Genomic DNA, 8,329 nt, shown 5'->3' on the forward strand with positions numbered 1-8,329 from the left:
CAAGTCTGTTTCAAGCTCTGCTCGGTCCCAGGAGTTTTGGCTGCCTAACTGTATTAGGATCAAAAATAATTTGAGTCAGTATATTTTAGATTCAGATTACTTAAAGAAAATGCAACTTTATTTTTATTAACAGATAAACATTTACAAAAATATTATTCCCCTTATATTCACATAACATTAGAGAGCTTCCTTGTCACAGCAGTTCATTCAAAGAACTAGAAAAAAGTAGAAAAAAGATCACTAACACCAGCAGATTTCTAATACAACTATCATGTCCAAGTCAACTACCCACAATTTCAACTACCCATGCCATGTTCCCTGTAAAGAATCAGCTAAATGCTTTTTTTCATGAAGTATGCCAATAAATTACAGGTCATTACTCAGAACTCTCTTAAAAAGAAAAAAAAAAGTAAAAAAAAAAAGTTCTGCACTAGAAACACCGTGTTGCACTAGCCTCCCAAAGTCTTGGAGTCTATCATGAAGTCATAGTTTTATCTACTAAAAAAATTAAGCTTGGCCAAGATCATCATGAAATTGGCAATAAATCTGAGATGCTATATAAAGAAAGGGCAGGTTAAGGATACTTTGCCATTCATTTCTCTAGATAGGTAGTTATTTGTTGAAGCATTCAACGTTTATGAATTTGTGCAAACCTAAAAGTAATAACTCAGTCAGCCAGACATGGTGTCCCAGAGCCACGAGCCAGTCAGTAGAAAAATAACCAGTAATGAGTATGATGTATTGGTTAGAGCCAATACTACTCCTACATTCTTTATTTAGCTCTGCCAGCAATTAGTATATGACCTTGAACAAATCACTGAGCTAAAAACAGTTTAAAGCACCAAATCTATACTGGGCATAGAAACAAATGTTTTCTAAATCTCATCGATTTTCAAATGCAAATAGTTAATTCAGGTTCTCTTAAATCTGTATGTTATTTTTAATATCTAATATCTGACATACCTTCTGGAGGTGCTTCTGAATCTCACGAGTCAATCAACTTCTTAGCTGCCTCACGTAAGTGCTGAAGTGGAATGAACTGGGGTCAACCAGTCTTTCCTAAGGCTGCACATCTGTGAAGACTAGGAGACTGAACCCAAACTACTGAAATTCCTCAGCTATCAGCAAAGCCATTTGAACCTGCTCCTCCCTTTCTGACTGTATCTGAGTTCCTTAGATTTGGATTTCCGTTATCTTTTGTTCAGCTTTGGGAGGTTTATAAATTTCAGTATTGCCGGGTAGGTTCCGTTAACAAGTGTTGCCCATGCCATTCAAAACATTGGATGAAGAGCACCATATAGACACAAAACAGCATGTGTAAACTAGTATTTTTAAAAAGTATTTTTATATTTACACTGTTATCAGAGCTTCAGAAATTCTGTCTGTAGCATCCAAAGAGAAGTCAGCGAGGATACCATATGCACATAAAATTAGTTAGCATCACTGGTGTAATTAGTCCAGAGACTGCCCTCTCAGAGGCATAAAACAACCTCTTTTCCAGCTCCTACTCCTGATTTTCCCTTAAGCCCTTTATGACAATGGGTAAATCTATCTGGCTTTCTACGGCTGCATTTCTCCATCTACAAAACAGAAAAAAAACCACAAACCAAAACCACAACAGCTTTCTCCACCACCGTCAATGAAGCACTCTGGGATCCTAAGATACAGAGCATCACTAACTGATACTGACTGCAAAATACAGTCTACTACTATAACAGCTCCTGCTCATTTAGAAAGATTTTTGCCTGACAACAGAATGCACTGTTACTTCACTGATTATCTCACATATTCCAAGTGAATGTCTACCACTGAATTCAGCTGAGTCATGAGATGGGAAATAGTGAAAGCCCATTTGCATTACCATGAATACCTTGTAAACAGAACTAGTTGGGGTAGAGTGTTATTGTGTCTATGCTTGCCTAACACTTTATTCAACAAAGCTCTATGAGGATGTATTAAATCGACATTGATTAAAAGTTACAGATTCAGTTATATTTAGAACTTAATTTAAAATCTTAAAAACACCCTGAGGCCAGCTGTAGGAAGACAAAGCATCGTTTTCTAATTAATTTTAATGGAAGCACTTTCAAATTTTATTTTACTGAAGAGCAACTGAATTTTGAATATTTTTGCAGCCTTTTAGAATGAAAAATCACTTTTGCAAATACAGTTAATCTGAACAAGTTCTTCTCTACAACATCACCTATTTTTATACAATCCTTTATCTCCTGATACTGGTAATTCCCTGTCAGTCATTACACAATATACATTTTCCCAAACATTATAGTTTAAAGCAACATTTCAAATAGCAAGGAAAAAAGATGTAAAATCAAGCATAAGTATCACATTTTTTGTTTCAAATCAAATACAGGGATTCCCAGATGCCTGTTACAGAAACAGAGAAAATAGAATTTTCTCAACTCAGCCCATCACCCCTATCAATGAAGGGGATAAGAATGCTAAGAAAGAAGAAAAAAAAACCAGCTTAAGTAGCTACTTACTGGGTGATGGCCATTGAATAGATAACCAATTTAAATTAAAATGACTGCTGCTCGGTTTAAGATATTGTTTTCTTTTCAAACCATTTAAATCTATTTGTTCTGATATTCTTATTAGTCCAAACTTGTACAATGAAGACCAACTTTTGAGATGTACCCAGCACCCAGTTTGTGTGTCAGTGGAAAGTGTACACAATATTTCAAATAAATATTTGCTTATTACCCACTCTACTTACTTTTTTGTTTTAAAATTTAGATATCTAAATACTTATCTGTTTTTAGCAATGAAAGGATTGCATAAGAATTAGTACTCCCTATATATCCCTCACAGAGTTTAGACCTTGGTGTGTATTTATGTTTTGTTTCCTACTATCTTGGGTCAATATCTGCTATTACTTAGCAAAGGTGAGAGAAAGAAAATGATAGTTAGCACCACATTCATGTTCCTCTAGCCTTGACACTGTTTAAACAGCCACAGACATTGCCTTAAGTTTTAATAACATTAGAACAAATCTAAATTACACCTAGAAATTCATGGTCAAATCAGCAGTTTCAACTCCTGAGTTAACTGAAGTGCAAAATACAATAGCCATAAGTCTTTTGAAGTGTATCATCCTAGCTCCATAAGCAAAAGGAAAGTAAACTTAGAGGATAGAATGCGGGCTCTCTTCCAACTGAGGGCTCTGTAAGAGAACTTTTACATTTAGGGCAACAATACTTCCACTGGTATCAGTGAGTCCGTCTGCTTGTGTGCGTCCCAGTGTGTTAAAGGGTCAACTTGAAATAAACAAACAAAAAATTTAAGTATACTACTGCAGAATGAATTTTTCTATAAGCAATTGATTTACCCTATAAAGTTTGTTTTTATCACAAATGTTCATACAATTGTATGAATGATTTGTACATTAAAAAACCTATTATATTTCCATGTACAACAATTCTGCAGCTTTGATCACATTCATCCATCCGTGGATAGATACAATTCTGTGTGGCTTATTTGATCAATCATACAAAATTGAAAGTATTAAATAAAATCAGTTTTGATATATTCACTCATGCCTCTCCTGTGACTGCCATCCTTATTTTAAATCAAGGTAAATGTTGAATTTTTTACGTGTAAGTTACTATGCAAGCTTCACTTAGGGCTACACAAAACCCTTCCAGATACTTTGCTACTGCTACAGCATGACCTCTGCTATCCAAGCACTCATGTTCAAAATAAAACATTTAGGTTTGGTAGCACAATCTGTGTGAGTAAAATGAGTGCCATATGTAAGAATAATAAGAGGGAAATCAGACAGTACTATCTTACTGTCTTTTTACAGAAACATTATTTCAATACTAATTTCAAATAGTTTACCCAAAACAGTAGAGGATTGCAGGCTGAACTTCCAAGCACTTAAGTTTTTAAAAACTCATGTACTAGCTCTAATACTGTTAAAGCGTATTCCTATAATTAGTTAGCTAGCTTCCATGATAATCATGTAGATGTATATCATCATTAATAAAGCTTTGGGATAAGAGTTTTAAAAACATCTACATGTCTTAGCCAACTAAATTATTTTGAAACACTCATTGTATCAACACTATACAACCCATTTTGCTTATTACAGTACTCTAACGTTATTTTTCAGGATTTCAGCACTACTTCTTTATCATGGTTAATGAAAATATTTAAGCTATCTAAACAAAACAGCTTACTGCTTTCACATCCTCATGGACAATGGATTCTTTCAGTAACCCACCTTTGAGAAGAAGGTGTTTATAGCAATCTGACTTGAGACTCAGTTTCTTCAAACAATAAGGTTGACATGGAACATTATTGGTGTTTCCTTAATTTCTAATCATATTTGCTCATAAAGAAGTTAATAAAACTTCATGTAACCTATTTTGGTAGGCTCTCTTTTCAAGGTTCCAGCTTGATGTTGCCTTTCAGATCAAAAAGTAACAATTCAATAGAGTTCAAATACATTTTAGAAATAGAATGTCAGCAATGTAAGCTGGAAGCATGACTGTAATGAACTGAAGGATAATCACAGCTGACTACCATTAGCTAGTTCACATCAGAAACGTTTATCATGAAACTTTCTCTTAAGTGAAACTTTGCAATCCAAGAGCAATATCTGTCAGCTAAAGGGAGAAATGACAGAATTGTTCAATGTAAGTCTTGTTCATTAGAACTTGAATTTCTTTTTTCCTTTTAAAAGAAAGGATGTCTTATGATTAAAACATCATTATAAATGAGATGGTAGCCTGTCATGTGGAAAATTGAGATTCTCTGGTTCTGGTGAACTGCCTTCCAGCCTGAGGGTTTTTAACTAACTTAAGTGACAGGCCTTCTTGTCTCACTAGTTTACATATTTAATTTTGCATTAACTGTTTTCATGTAGACCTTTTATCATTTAATGTGCTTCAAGATATAAAATATCCTTATTGTCTTCCTGCTTTTATTAATATGTAGCCATATATATATGATCATATACAGAGTACCATATACAGTCACTTCATTTGGATGAAGACTTTAAAATCTATAGACATTACCCCCACCGCAGTAGGAGTTTCTTTTTCTTGAATGACTAAAATGTAAAGGAGCTGCACAAGCATAAGATTTTTATTATTGGAGGGTTTCTTGTTCTTGAACGTAAAAGTTTTACCAACGACACTGAAGAGTTTCACTAGCACACCATTTTTTTTATTTTTTTTTTTTCAGTTCTTCCATGATTTTAACATAGATTAGATTGACAGTAACCACATTTTTCTTTCAGGGCCAAAACATATGTTTTCTCATTAGATCTTGAAGGGATAACATCAATGGTTGACCTCAATTTTTGCAGACTTTTCTACTAAATGCACTCCTATTATATTTGCCAGTCAGTTAAAGGACTTTGTCAGACCTAAGTACTTTACCTCTATCAGCTTCGATCAAAGGCAGTCAGGACCTCCAATTTTAGAGGATTTTTTTTTTTTTCATCTACTCCCAGGAAGGTACCAAAAGACTATGTTTTAGTGACTCGATAGTCACAGAACAAATTCATACTCCAGTATGCAATCCGAAGGAATATCTTAGTGTAAAAAAGGGGGAGAGAGCAGCAGCAGCAGTCACTTCTAGGATATTCATGCATCATAAAAGATAAAGAAGTCTCCTGAGTGTTTGTACCTTTTTCTAATTTCCCATGTCATAATTGTTTAATGGCACAATGAGTCATGGTGTCTAAGCTCTGTCAGCAGGCAGATGCAAATCTCACTGAAGCCAAAGAGAATGCTACCTATTAATGTCAGGGTAAATCAGGTCTGTTATGCTTTTTACTTACCCAATATTTACTGAGATTACTGATTAAGTACACGTATGAGGATATCTAGCTTTGTTTCAGAGAAAAATAATTGTGCGAAGATGGTATTCCTCCATTTAGAAATCACACTGACATACGGCATGCAAAGGTCTGCTCACCCAAAAACCTGCACTATGTAGGCTATCTTAATGATCACTTCACCGATGGAGGCTAGGTGGGACACTTTTCTGGACTGTGGGGCTAACTCTGTCCTGTGACTCGGGAGGCTTGGAGCAGCCTACCTCATGCACCTTCCCAAGACAGGAGCAGGAGCAGTGCAGGCTGCTGCCCAACACACACATTTTTGGCACTGGGCACAGAAGGTTGATACCTGTGGCATGATGCAATGTGGTGCAAGGCAATAATGCAGTAAGAACTACAGTGAGGTTAAACAGGGTGCGTCTGAAGGACTACAAGTCAGCCTAATCAAACATACTCTGGTTAGCGTGTATCTCTACGGCACTCTTCTCTCTCACCCCTATCCTCCCAGAATCTGCATTTTGCATTCAAGGAGCTAGTTGGCGTATAGCCACGTGAAGCTTGAGAGCACCTTAATATTTAGGGAACAGAGAAAACTGGGAAATAAAAGGATAAAGAAGAAATTAGATCCCTTATAGATCTGAATATAGCAAATATTAAGTTCTTTCTTGATGCAAGACATAGTTCTTCATTACTGGAAAGCTTCATTTCAGCCTCTTATGGAAGCATATCTCAAATCTGCCTATATTTACCAAAATATTTAACTTAACAAATAGGTAGGCATTAAAGACAATGAAGTAAACAATGTTGTCAGGCAATTCATCTGAAGAAACAAAAGTCACCACAACTCAAAAGACTAAGAAATTGTCATTTTGCAGAGATGCTTGCAAGTGATCCATAATTCAGAATAGAAAAAAAAAAAAACAAAACAGTTGTTGAATCCCGTTTATATATTACTTAGGAGGATAAATTAATGGGATAAATTATTCACTCTGAAATATTCACTATGCTTTGCTAATTATCACAGCAAACATAATGCAGGAATTTAGTCAATTCCACTGTCACAGGCACATACAATTGCAAAGACATGCTTGGAGATGCACTGCAAGCAAATGTGAATGGTAAGAGATATAATTAAAGATGCTTTAATAGGTTTTCAAAGTTGCTAAGATACCGTCAGGTAGCTAGCACATCTTGGACAGCCACAAATATCCAAGACTATGTCCTAAATATTCATTTCCTGTAGCTTTGCTTTGGTTTTGCCTTTCCTTTCTTTTTTCTTTTTTTAACTTTCCTGGTAATTGTAAACCTCTTCAGATAAAACATCACCATCTCAGGAAGAAATATTTGTATTTGGGATTCACTATATTCACTCAGCAATGAATGAGGTTTTACAGCTTTTCTGAATAATAAAAAGCAACACAAATATAAAGACAAAGTTATCTTCAAAAACATGACTTGTAGCAAAGCAGGCAGCTGAGAAGATATATGTTTACCACTTCTGATACAGTAAGGAAAGTAGCAGGAGATAGAGTCGCCTCTAACTATCATACAAGCATTTTTACAATAGCACGACACCTTCCTTACACAATGGCGTAACTAAAAAAAGAAAATTGAGGGCATTTGCATTAGACAAAATTATGATGATGGCATAATGTGAAATAAAATAGCTTTACAGATTTGACAAAAATAAGAATCTTGAATAAACGGTTCTGATCTTGCTACCTGCCTGATGCTTATTACAACAGAGCAATTTGAATTAGTGCACATGAGCTAATGTTATAATTGAGAGATGGATATTTAATAATTTAAGTGTTACTTTAATCCATGTAATAATAATGTTCAGACAGCCATACACAAAGGCTTCAACATATTTAGCTACTGCCATCTCATCAGCTAGTAAAGATCTTTCAGCAAACATTCCTCAAATTAAAAATTAAAATAACAATAATAAAATTTACCTGGTTTATTCACCCAAATTTTTGTTGCATTGGAGTCTTCTTATCATATTTGTCTATGCTTATTTAATTTACCACACAATTTCTTTAGAAACATCACACAAAGTGTAAGTGCTTCCAGCTCATCCAGTTCCCACCAGTAATAAGGTGAAACTCATCAAGCTAAAATATCTATAAATTCTGAACAATAGGCACTTCAGTTCTGATGGCCTTGACACAAAACAGGATGGAAAAATTCTCATCAGCTTTGCTTTTGATGCCTATTTTTGTGCCATACAGATGATTGTACAGATGCATTCCAACCCCACACTTAGCAATGGCTGGTTCTTTGAAAACAGAATGGCAAATGCCTACTGAACTTTTCTTTTAAAACTTAACACCCAAGATCAAAGACTAATTCAATTAATTCTAATCTCTAAAGTTATTAGATCTGGGGGCTTTATTATTAACATTTTTTAGGCTTTTAATCCTTTATACAATGACTTATGCAGGCACATAATATCGCAAATCATAATAACCACATTGTGAATTCTAATACATTTTTATCTAGCACGAATCATATATA

This window comes from Balearica regulorum, chromosome 11, assembly GCF_011004875.1.
Source record: "Balearica regulorum gibbericeps isolate bBalReg1 chromosome 11, bBalReg1.pri, whole genome shotgun sequence".
Lineage (NCBI taxonomy): Eukaryota > Metazoa > Chordata > Aves > Gruiformes > Gruidae > Balearica > Balearica regulorum.